We start from the raw sequence: 10000 nt of genomic DNA on the forward strand, positions 1-10000 counted from the left end.
ACCTCGCATCACCAGTCTCACTGCTTTGCTGCTGCTGTGCCTGTCTGCGCGGCCGCTCTTTGAGGAAGTCTGGATGGACTCGCTCGTTTCTTGGAGTTTTGGTTGAGAGCTTTGATGAAGCTTTTGCGATTCTGGTCATATTTATGCTGCGTGTTTCAAAGTGTGTTCCACCCGTAATCTATTATGCAAATTTGCAATCCCGCACCGCCAGCAATCAGCGCGAAAACGAAAGCGTTTTCGCCAATCCATTTTCATGAGAATGGCTTCGAGGAAGCCATTCTCATGAAAATGCTTGCCTTCCTCTAGTCAGGAGAGCACTGTCGCCACTTAGTGGGTCGGTGGAATGGGTTGTAAACGTTCGGTGGTTCCAATAATTATATAAGAGATGTAAAAGGGTTAGATGCACATTCCACGGTCAAAAAAAAAAAAAAAATTTTTTTGACGGAGTAATACGTCATTGGCAGTGAACCGTTGGATTTTTTTTGACGGAGTAATACGTCGTTGGCAGTGAACGTGTTAAAAATGAGAAAATAAAAAAATATCGGCAATATCGGCCAACATATCGGCCGATACCGATATATCGGTTATCGGCCGATGATATCGGTGGACCGATATATCGGTCGGGCTCTACGTAGCTTATCATGAGACACCACCCCTAACCTCAGTCACTTATCATTCTTAACCTGGTCAAAGTAGGCCAAGAACGGGTTCCAGACAGTTGAGAACCTTTTGAGCGTGTTTTCAGGTTCTCAGGGACCTGAGTCTCTCCATCTGTATTACAGAAAGCATGTCCATCAGCCACACCTGAAAAGAAGGTGAAGAGGAGGACTTCCATTCCTTCAGAATGAGTCTTTTGGCAACAGTTGCCCCCAGTGTCAGAGATTGTTGCAGAGTACCAGTCAAATATTTTGGGTTTATGACCATAGGTGAGGGTAGGAACGAAGATGGACCGGTAGATGGAGAGCTTTGCCTTCTGGCTCAGCTCTCTTGTCGTCACAGCGGTGCTAGCTGGTATAAAAGTGAATACAGTCCAACATGTGAGCTGTGCAGAAATCATACACATGTCGATTCATCAGGTCATACATTTTTACACAACGGTTCATCATTAACATCCCTAGTTTCAAACACGATGCATGTCAACAAACCTTCAACAACTTCAAATCGCGCTACATGTAAAAGTCACAGGCTGTGTGTTACTACAGTCAACAAGCTAAACACGTTCAAGTTAAAACATTGTGCTTAGTGGGTTAGGGTTAGAGATTGCTATCACCTTTAGGATCATTCGAACCCAAAAGAGAACCAATTAATTACATAAGTTAATCAACTTCATTCAGTAACGTTGCTCTTTCCCTGAACTCGTGACAACAGCCAGTCAATTCTCAGCTCGTGTTGCACATCGGATTTTCTCGCCACAGTAGGGAAGTTTCTCTCTCTGTCTCTGTCTTTCTCTCTCTCTCTCTCTCTCTCTCTCTCTCTCTCTCTGTCTCTTTATCTTTGGGCAGCTCCTGGGGCTTTTAGACCAAACTCATTAGAAAGGGTGAGACCTCTTTAAATAATACATCTCTCCTCACACTCCTGTCTCCTCTCTTCCTCCCTTTCACTCCCTCCTCTCTCGCTCCCTCTCATTTTCTCTGTAACTACTTCTCACTCTTCTCACTTTCTCTTTCTCTCCATTCCCCCTCCTCTCTCTCTCTCTCTTTCTATGTCTCTCTTACTCCCTCTCTCACCTCCTCTCTCTGATTTGCTTATTAAAAAAATCTCACCATTTCTCTCTCGCCCTCTTCCTCCCTCCCTCACTCTTCACTCTCTCCCCTCCCCATCTCAAACCGCTCTTTTATTGGTTTCCATGGTAACTAAGAGCTGGTGCGAGAAAGGAGGAATTCTCCGTGCCTGCTGATAGGGCTGTGTGTGTGTGTGTGTGTGTGTGTGTGTGTGTGTGTGTGTGTGTGTGTGTGTGTGTGAGAGAGAGAGAGAGAGAGGTAGATTGAAGGAGAGACTTAGCTGTTACAGAGTGCCGCCTAGAGGCACTCTACAGTATATAGCCTACACACACACACACACACACACACGTGCACACACACACACACGTGCACACACACACACGCATTATTTCCTCACATGCTTACTCATAGCTACAGTAAATGATTCAGACACACACACACACAGCTAAAACAGGTTATATTAGTATGACGGGCACTTAACACTTGTCCCTGGGATATATCAATATATATATCAATGATCGGCAGCATCATTGATTTTTATCCATTTTTATTTTTGTGTGCAGTGTCAGATTTCAACAGAAATCCTCATTATACAGTATAATATTATATAATTATATATATATATATATATATATATATATATATATATATATATATATATATATATATATATATATACAGTATACTGTAAATTCCGGACTATAAGCCGCGGCTTTTTTCCCGTTTTTTGGCCTTTTTTGGCCCCTGCGGCTTATATAACGGTGAGAAGGTAAACACTGCCCATGTGCTTATATTACCAAGATTATATATGATACAAAGTGGATTGATAATCGGCAAAGCCATCCTTTACAGCAATTACCTGATGTTAAGCATTCATCCTGGAGTTACAGTAAGCTTTCAAATTTGTAGTTTTTGACTGTGTTTTACTCTTTCCCAACATTGCATCAAACTAGGGATGCACCGATGTGAACATTTTGGCCGATACCGATAACCAATATTGGCTGAGTTTCCCAACAAAGAAGCTTCTTAAGACTTAAGAAGCTTCTTAAGGAGTTAAGAAGCTTATTAAGGAGTTAAGAAGGCTCCAAAGAAGTGTTTCCCAAACGCCTTCTTAACAGCCTTCTTAACACATCGCTAAAGAAGGCTCTTAAGAAGCATCTTAACTGGAGCTGTCCACCATCTCGATGTGAGAGGTCCTCTGCGGCCCACTAGATGGCACTCTGAGCCCACCAGTGGTTGAGAAACACTGTTGTAGAATAACCTAATCGTGGTCATGTTAAACAAGAACTTCTTCTATTAAACATTATTTATTTCGGACATGGACTGCAGTTCAAATTGTTTTATATACACAGCATACAACAAAATTGCGAGAAACACTACAGAATCTAAGCGACGTTGGGTTCTGTGAAAGGTGCTATATAAATCCACAAGATTCTTATTATAAAAATAATCCATTCTGATGAGAGGAATATAGCCTACGGTAAAACATTTAAAACACAATTAACCATACATACAGGGGAGATTTTCAAGTGTTCCCCAATTTTAAACACTAAAGGGTGCATGAAAGAAAAGAAAAGGGAAAAACACAAGAGGAACAGTGTTTCACGTATCTCCTTTTGCCTGACGCGGCTGGATCTGCCAGTGTTTCGTCATTAAGAAGGTGTTAAGAATGCCCCAGACCCTTCTTACAAAACCTTCTTAACGAAAGATCATCTTAGCGCTAAGAAGCTTTTGGGAAACGCAGCCTTCTTAACGGAAGATAATTTTAGGCTAAGGCCCAATCCCAATTCTTTTCTTAACCCTCAATCTTAACCCTCAAGCTCAACCCTCAATCTTAGTAGCCCTCAAAACTAAGTGTTAAGGGCTATCTTGCGACTTTAAAATGGGACAGCCCTTAAAGGCAGATACGTCTTCAGACTGTGGGGGGCAGCAATATGCCAAAGCTCCGTCCAGTCTGTCAATTCAAAAGAAGAGGAAAAAAGCATCCCTACAAATATTTCCTTGATAATATAGATGTAGAAATTACGATAACCATTGTATTATCTTAGTTTAAATGTCATTTTATGGATTTCCGTTTTGGAGCCTAACACATTTGTTGTTGCTAACTATCGATAGTCAGTAGCCGTGCTGGTGCGGTCAAGCCATATTATTATTATTATATTATATTATAACGTTGCTAACGTTGCAACGTAGCTGAGTTAACACGGTCACCAGTTAAACCGAAACATGTTATCGGCACTGCTGGATGTTGTAACTACTGACTATACCGTGTTCATGTGATAATAGTTTGCAGTTATCTCCCATCCTTATCTAATGATCTATCGTTAGATAAACAGCCTGGGAGATAACGCTAGCCCGGTCATCTTACGAAAATGTCTGTGCAAACATTACACATAGGCTGTATCTTGATAAAAACAACTCAACAACGACATTACCACCGAGAATTATGGCATTTCGTAACAACGTTAACAATGTTATAATATAATATAATAATAATAATATGGCTTGACCGCACCAGCACGGCTACTGACTATCGATAGTTAGCAACAACAATTGTTGTTAGGATTCCAAAACGGAAATCCATAAAATGACATTAAACTAAGCTAATACAATGGTTATCGTAATTTTTACATCGCTATTAACAAGGAAATACTTAACTTTGTAGGGCTGCTTTTTTCCTCCTTTCGCCGCCATCTTCCATCTGAATGGATCTAGCTGATGACACACAAGGGATTCTGGGATCGCACTCACTGCCAAGGGTGGTCCTGGAAAATCTCAAAAGTAAGGGACATACAGCCCTTAAACTCCACCCTTAACTCAACACACTGAGAATCGGGACAGCACTAGCACTTCGCGGGAGTGCGCATTTTTGAGACTGAGGGTTAAGATTGAGGGTTTAGATAGGAATTGGGATTGGGCCTAAGAAGCAATCGGGAAACGCGTTGGCTTCGTTGGCTTCTTACAGGAGCCTTAAGAAGGGTCAAAGAAGCTTCTTAGCGCTAAGAAGCTTTTGGGAAACGCATGCCTTCGTAACGAAAGATCATCTTAGGCTAAGAAGCAATTGGGAAATGCGTTTGCTTCTTGGGGGCCTTAAGAAGGGTTAAAGAAGCTTCTTAGCGCTAAGAAGCTTTTGGGAAACCCAGCCATTAACATTGCAATACTGGACCGATGCCGATATGTTAAAAAATGACTAACATCTGCCGATACCGATATGATTGCCGATATATCGTGCATCCCTACATCACACCATTGCATGGAATTGATGCACTATGCCAAACATGAGACTCCGCCCCCACACCCTCCGCCCCCACACCCTCCGCCCCCACACCCTCCGCCCCCACACCCTCCACCCCCACACCCTCCGCCCCCACACCCTCCGCCCCCACACCCTCCGCCCGCTGCCAAACGACGGAACAGAACCCCAAAGAGGCGCTCGAGAGCCGGTTCAGATGTATTTCTGTTTAAGCGTAACAAGGTCTTAAGATCTCTGGGATGGTCTTCAAGATGGCGGACCAAAACAACTTCACGTGAGGAGCGAGGAGATATAATAGAGATGGAATGTACATTGACAGAGACAGATTGATTGATTGATTGATGTCTTTATTTCAGTAGTATAAAATAGATAAGAAAATAAAAAACATCAGAGTTTCAGCTTCACAGATGACGCTGTATTAAGTTTCAGCTTCACAGATAAAGCTGTATTAAGTTTCAGCTTCACAGATGAGGCTGTATTAAGTTTCAGCTTCACAGATAAGGCTGTATTATAACATATTTACATGTAAGCTTTGAAGCCAGTGCAGTCTGAGTCTAGATGTATACCTAGTGCAACTCTTCACCGGATAGGTGAGAGCCTCAATGATGCTATTCTTAGACTTTTCAAGTCGACACATAAATTTATACATAAGGTTTCTTAGAACCGCTTGAAAGGTACTGACTCTTGCAGCCACAAACATCTCACTGGCAGAGACAGACATGAGGTTAATATAAACCCGTCGTTGGGAGATGCTATGGAGGATGTTCTTTCCCCTGTGGCCCATATGGCAGATTCAGCTACCATATATTTGACTTAATTGCCCGTTTCAGAGAGTTTTTCGAATGCACTGTCAGAACTCATGTTTATCAAAGTGGAAAAGCGTGTGCAAGCTCTGTTGCAAACGTTCAGCCTTTGACCCCTGACCCCTGCCTAAGAGTCAAACCCAGGGGCTGTTGAATTTTGCAGTTGGTCTGCCAATCCATTCATATTCATTCATCGTATAGCAGTATATACTGTATTCAACAGGGTTGTGCTGATAGTTATGCGGTGCCCTGCTTCACTCCACACAGTACTGTTTGAAATAGCCAGGTGTCCAGTATACAGTAGAGGTGTTGGTGGGCCTTCTGGCTGTGTTGAGGCTCCAGGTGAGAGTGTCAGAGATGTGCACCCCCAGGTATTTGAAGGAACAGACAACTTCAACAACTGCTGAAGAGAGGAGAGGGGGGTGGTGGTGGTGGGGGTGCTGGTGCTGGTCTTCCTGAAGTCGACTATCATCTCCTTCGTCTTCTCCACATTGATGGAGAGGCTGTTTGCTTTGCACCAGGCCTCCAGTTTTTCCACTTCCTGGGTTCCTGCCTGTACTCAGGACTCATCGCTGTGGGTTTGTGAGTCCTACCACTAACCGTCTGCAAACTTCACCATGTGAGTGCTCAGATAGATACCAGGCTGAGCAGTCATAGGTCAGTGGGACTAGGGAGCTCCGGACACATCCCTGGGGGGGGGGGAGCTGATGTGGAGGATGATGGGGGAGGATTATGGAATTATTTGCCTGTCTAAATGCAAGAGGTTGTTGAAGCAATTTGAGAGCATGATTCATCAATTACACGTTCAGACTTTGCACCCTTGGACTCTAAAAGCCCCCGCGTGTGCTTAAATCTTCTTTGCTTGTCCTCAAACTCAGTGCCTGCATGCAAATGTCCTCCTCTCCCCCTTCAAACAGCTTCTGTGTGTTCTTGAAACTTCTGCACTTGGATCTCTTCTCTTCTCTCAGATTTGTTGTGCAACAATCCTGTCAGAAATCCGCAGCCAATAGAATGCCAGGATAGTGTCACATGATCGCTGGGTGCCAGTGCATGCAGGCACTGAGTTTGAGCGCAAACAGAGTAAATGTAAGTGTGAGAAGGGGATGTTTGAGTGCAAGAAATCTGTCCAAGCAGAACACCTTTGAGTGTGAGCGTACAGTTGGAGGACAAGCAGAGCAAATTCAAGCACCCGCGAGGCTTTTTGAGTCCAAGGGTCCAAAATCTGAATGTGAAGTTGATAAATCATGCTCTCAAATTGCTTGAACGACCTCTTGCATTTAGATAGGCAAATAATTCCATAGCGGATAAGATGCTGTGGGTTCTGACAGACTGGAGCCTGTTTGTTAGAAGATCCAATGTCCCGTTGCACAGAGACGGGCTCAGTCCTAAGTGGTGGCAGTTTCTCAGAGGTTGTGGGATGATAGTGTTGAAAGCAGAGCTGAAGTCCAGGAAGAGCAGTCTGACCTCCTCCTTGCTCTCCAGGTGAGTGAGGGGCCCTGTGAAGCACAGATGAGATGACATGCATATTGATGTGGGTCTGTCGTGGTGTCGATGGTCTCCTTTATGTGTGCCGTTCAAAGCACTTGGTCATTATTAGGATAAGTGCTATTGGGCGCTAGTCCTTCATGCACTTCACTGTGGAGCTTTTGGGCGACGGGGATGATAGTGTAGCTCAGAGCCATGTATATAGAAGAGTCGCGACATCTCCATTCACTCCAATGGACCTTTTTTTTAACTCTCAAGAGTTCCAGGAAGTAAGGTCCTGGATTAAGCAGCACTGTCGAGTCGCAGCAAAATGGACAGTTTGTGTTGTCCTTTGAAAGTTTTTTTAGTTTTTTTTTTAAATCAAATTGTACATGATAAGCTTTATTTTAGCATTCAAAAGTAGCACAAGCCTCCTTCCTGGCTGTTCATTGGCTAATGAGTCACGCATTTTGGTCCTCCGCTGACGCCAGGGGCGGCTGTGGCTCAGGAGGTAGAGAGGGTTGTCCACTAATCAGAAGGTCGGTGGTTCGATCCCCGGCTCCTCCAGTCCGCATGTTGAAGTGTCCTTGGGCAAGACACTGAACCCCGAATTGCTCCCGATGGCTGTGTGGCAGCTGGCCGCCTTCGGTGTGTGAATGAAGGCACATTGTAAAGCGATTTGGATAAAAGCGCTATATAAATGCAGTCCATTTACCATTTACCATTTACCATTTACCACGCCACTCTCTCTCTAAAGTGCTCTGGTGTAGTGGCGGCTTGTTGGGACAATGACCTGTGAGAGTGAGGTGTTAAAAATGTCCGTCACTACCTCTGAGAGCTGGTGGGCACAGTCCCTGAGGACCTGGCCAGGTGGGGGGACTTTGGTTGACTTTCTGCAGGGACCTCCTATAGGGACCTCCTCACATGTTCTACAGTCATGCTGAGGGGCAGCTCACCTGGTGGGAAGGGTGGGGGGGGGGGGGTGCAGGAGAGAGAGAGAGAGTGCGTGTGTGTGTTTATGTTAGACAGACAGAAGGAAAACAAAGCAGAGAGCAAGGGATAGGTTTGTGTATGTCTTATGTGTATTTATGTGTGGATGATCAAAGTGTGTGTGTGTGTGTGTGTGTGTGTGTGTGTGTGTGTGTGTGTGTGTGTGTGTGTGTGTGTGCCAGAGAGAAAGAGAGTGACTTGCATAGTGTGTGTTTTTGTGTGTGCATCTGTGTATGTGTGTGTGTGTGTGAGTGATCAAAGCGACTGCGTGTGTGCAGGGTTTTGATAAGGCTTGACACCTGAGCCTCGAGCAGCACCACAGGGGGATTGTGGGTAGATCAAGACAAGACCCCGCCAGACCTGAAACAGCGAATGCAGAGCAGCTTACCAAGAATCAGTCCAAGAAATATCAATCAATCTCAGAGCACAGGATTGGGTGCAGAGGGGATGATTACAGTGATGCTGTAGGACAGGAGAAGAAAGGGAGGCAGAGTGTAGAAGGACAGTAGAAAGAGTGGCTCATTCAAATAACTGCCTGGCAAGGTGGATAGAAGACAAACCAAGTGTGGCTGTACTTTTCATTCTAAGCATGTACATCTGTTTTTCTGAGGAAGCCATTCCCAAGAATACAGAGACACGCAAAGTTACACTAGACTAGAGAGGAGAGTCCGGAAGAGGTGAGAGGACGACACATAAGAATGCTGTGTGTGTGTGTGTGTGTGTGTGTGTGTGGGGGGGGGGGGGGTGTGTGTGTGTGTGTGTGTGTGTGTGTGTGTGTGTGTGTGTGTGTGTGTGTGTGTGTGTGTGTGTGTGTGTTGGGGGTGGGGGTGGGGGTTGACAGTGATATATGTGCTGGTGTGATGCTGTTTTCAACACACACACACACACACACACACACACACACACACTAATTTCATTGACCTCTTAATGCTGCTGGTCTGATCTTCAGTACACACACACACACACACACACACACACACACACACACACACACACACACACACACACACACACACACGGTAGCATATGTACCTCTCCTGGGGCTGCTGAAGCACAAGGTCCCAAGTGAAATTTTTGGACCAAATACATTTTTCTAAAGTACTAAACTACTTTGCAACTTTGGGTTTTCTGAAAAATAGTACTGGTACAGTTACTGGTAGCGCTGGCACCTCACAGCAAGAAGGTCCCGGGTCCGATTCCCGTCTGGCACGTTGTTGGCACTGGGGGGTATGTCACCCCATGAATTCGGTGCCTGGTACACTGCCCAGGTGGGCTATCTCGTGAAAAGGGCCTTTCTGTGTGGAGTTTGCATGTTCTCCCCGTGCTGTCTGTGGTTCCCTCCTTACTTACATACAGTCTCTTCCATTCTACAGTGGGTCCTTACCTACAGGTCTATCCAACCTACTGTAGGTCTACCCAACCTACTGTAAGCTAACTAAACAGACTCAACTGAAATGATCTCTCTCTCTCTCTGACTCTCCGTCTGTCTTGCTCTGTATTTTGTTTACTGTCTGTGTCTCTGAAATCTACAGAACATGCTACCACAATCTGAGAGGTATACATGTGTCCTGTGCTGAAGATGTCAACTATTTGACCTTTATTTCAGAACATCTACATGAAAGGATATGAATGAAATTCTCTCTAAAATGTTGCTTACAATTTATCCTGAACTTCCTTGAACACCTACTGTACCTGATAAAGAACATTTGAAAAGATATGAACACATTGTGTCAATCTCTCTCTCTCTCTCTCTCTCTCTCTCTCTCTCT

General features: G+C 44.6%; 1 protein-coding gene across 1 annotated transcript in view; it reads left to right on the plus strand.

Annotated features, from left to right (window-relative positions):
- Positions 1–10000, plus strand: part of LOC310788810 (CUB and sushi domain-containing protein 1) — a gene marked incomplete at its 3' end in the record, with an annotated part of 351287 nt that overhangs the window by 254611 nt on the left and 86676 nt on the right.

The sequence above is a fragment of the Poromitra crassiceps genome, assembly GCF_964638095.1.
Source record: "Poromitra crassiceps genome assembly, chromosome: 14".
In the NCBI taxonomy this organism is placed as follows: Eukaryota; Metazoa; Chordata; class Actinopteri; order Beryciformes; family Melamphaidae; genus Poromitra; species Poromitra crassiceps.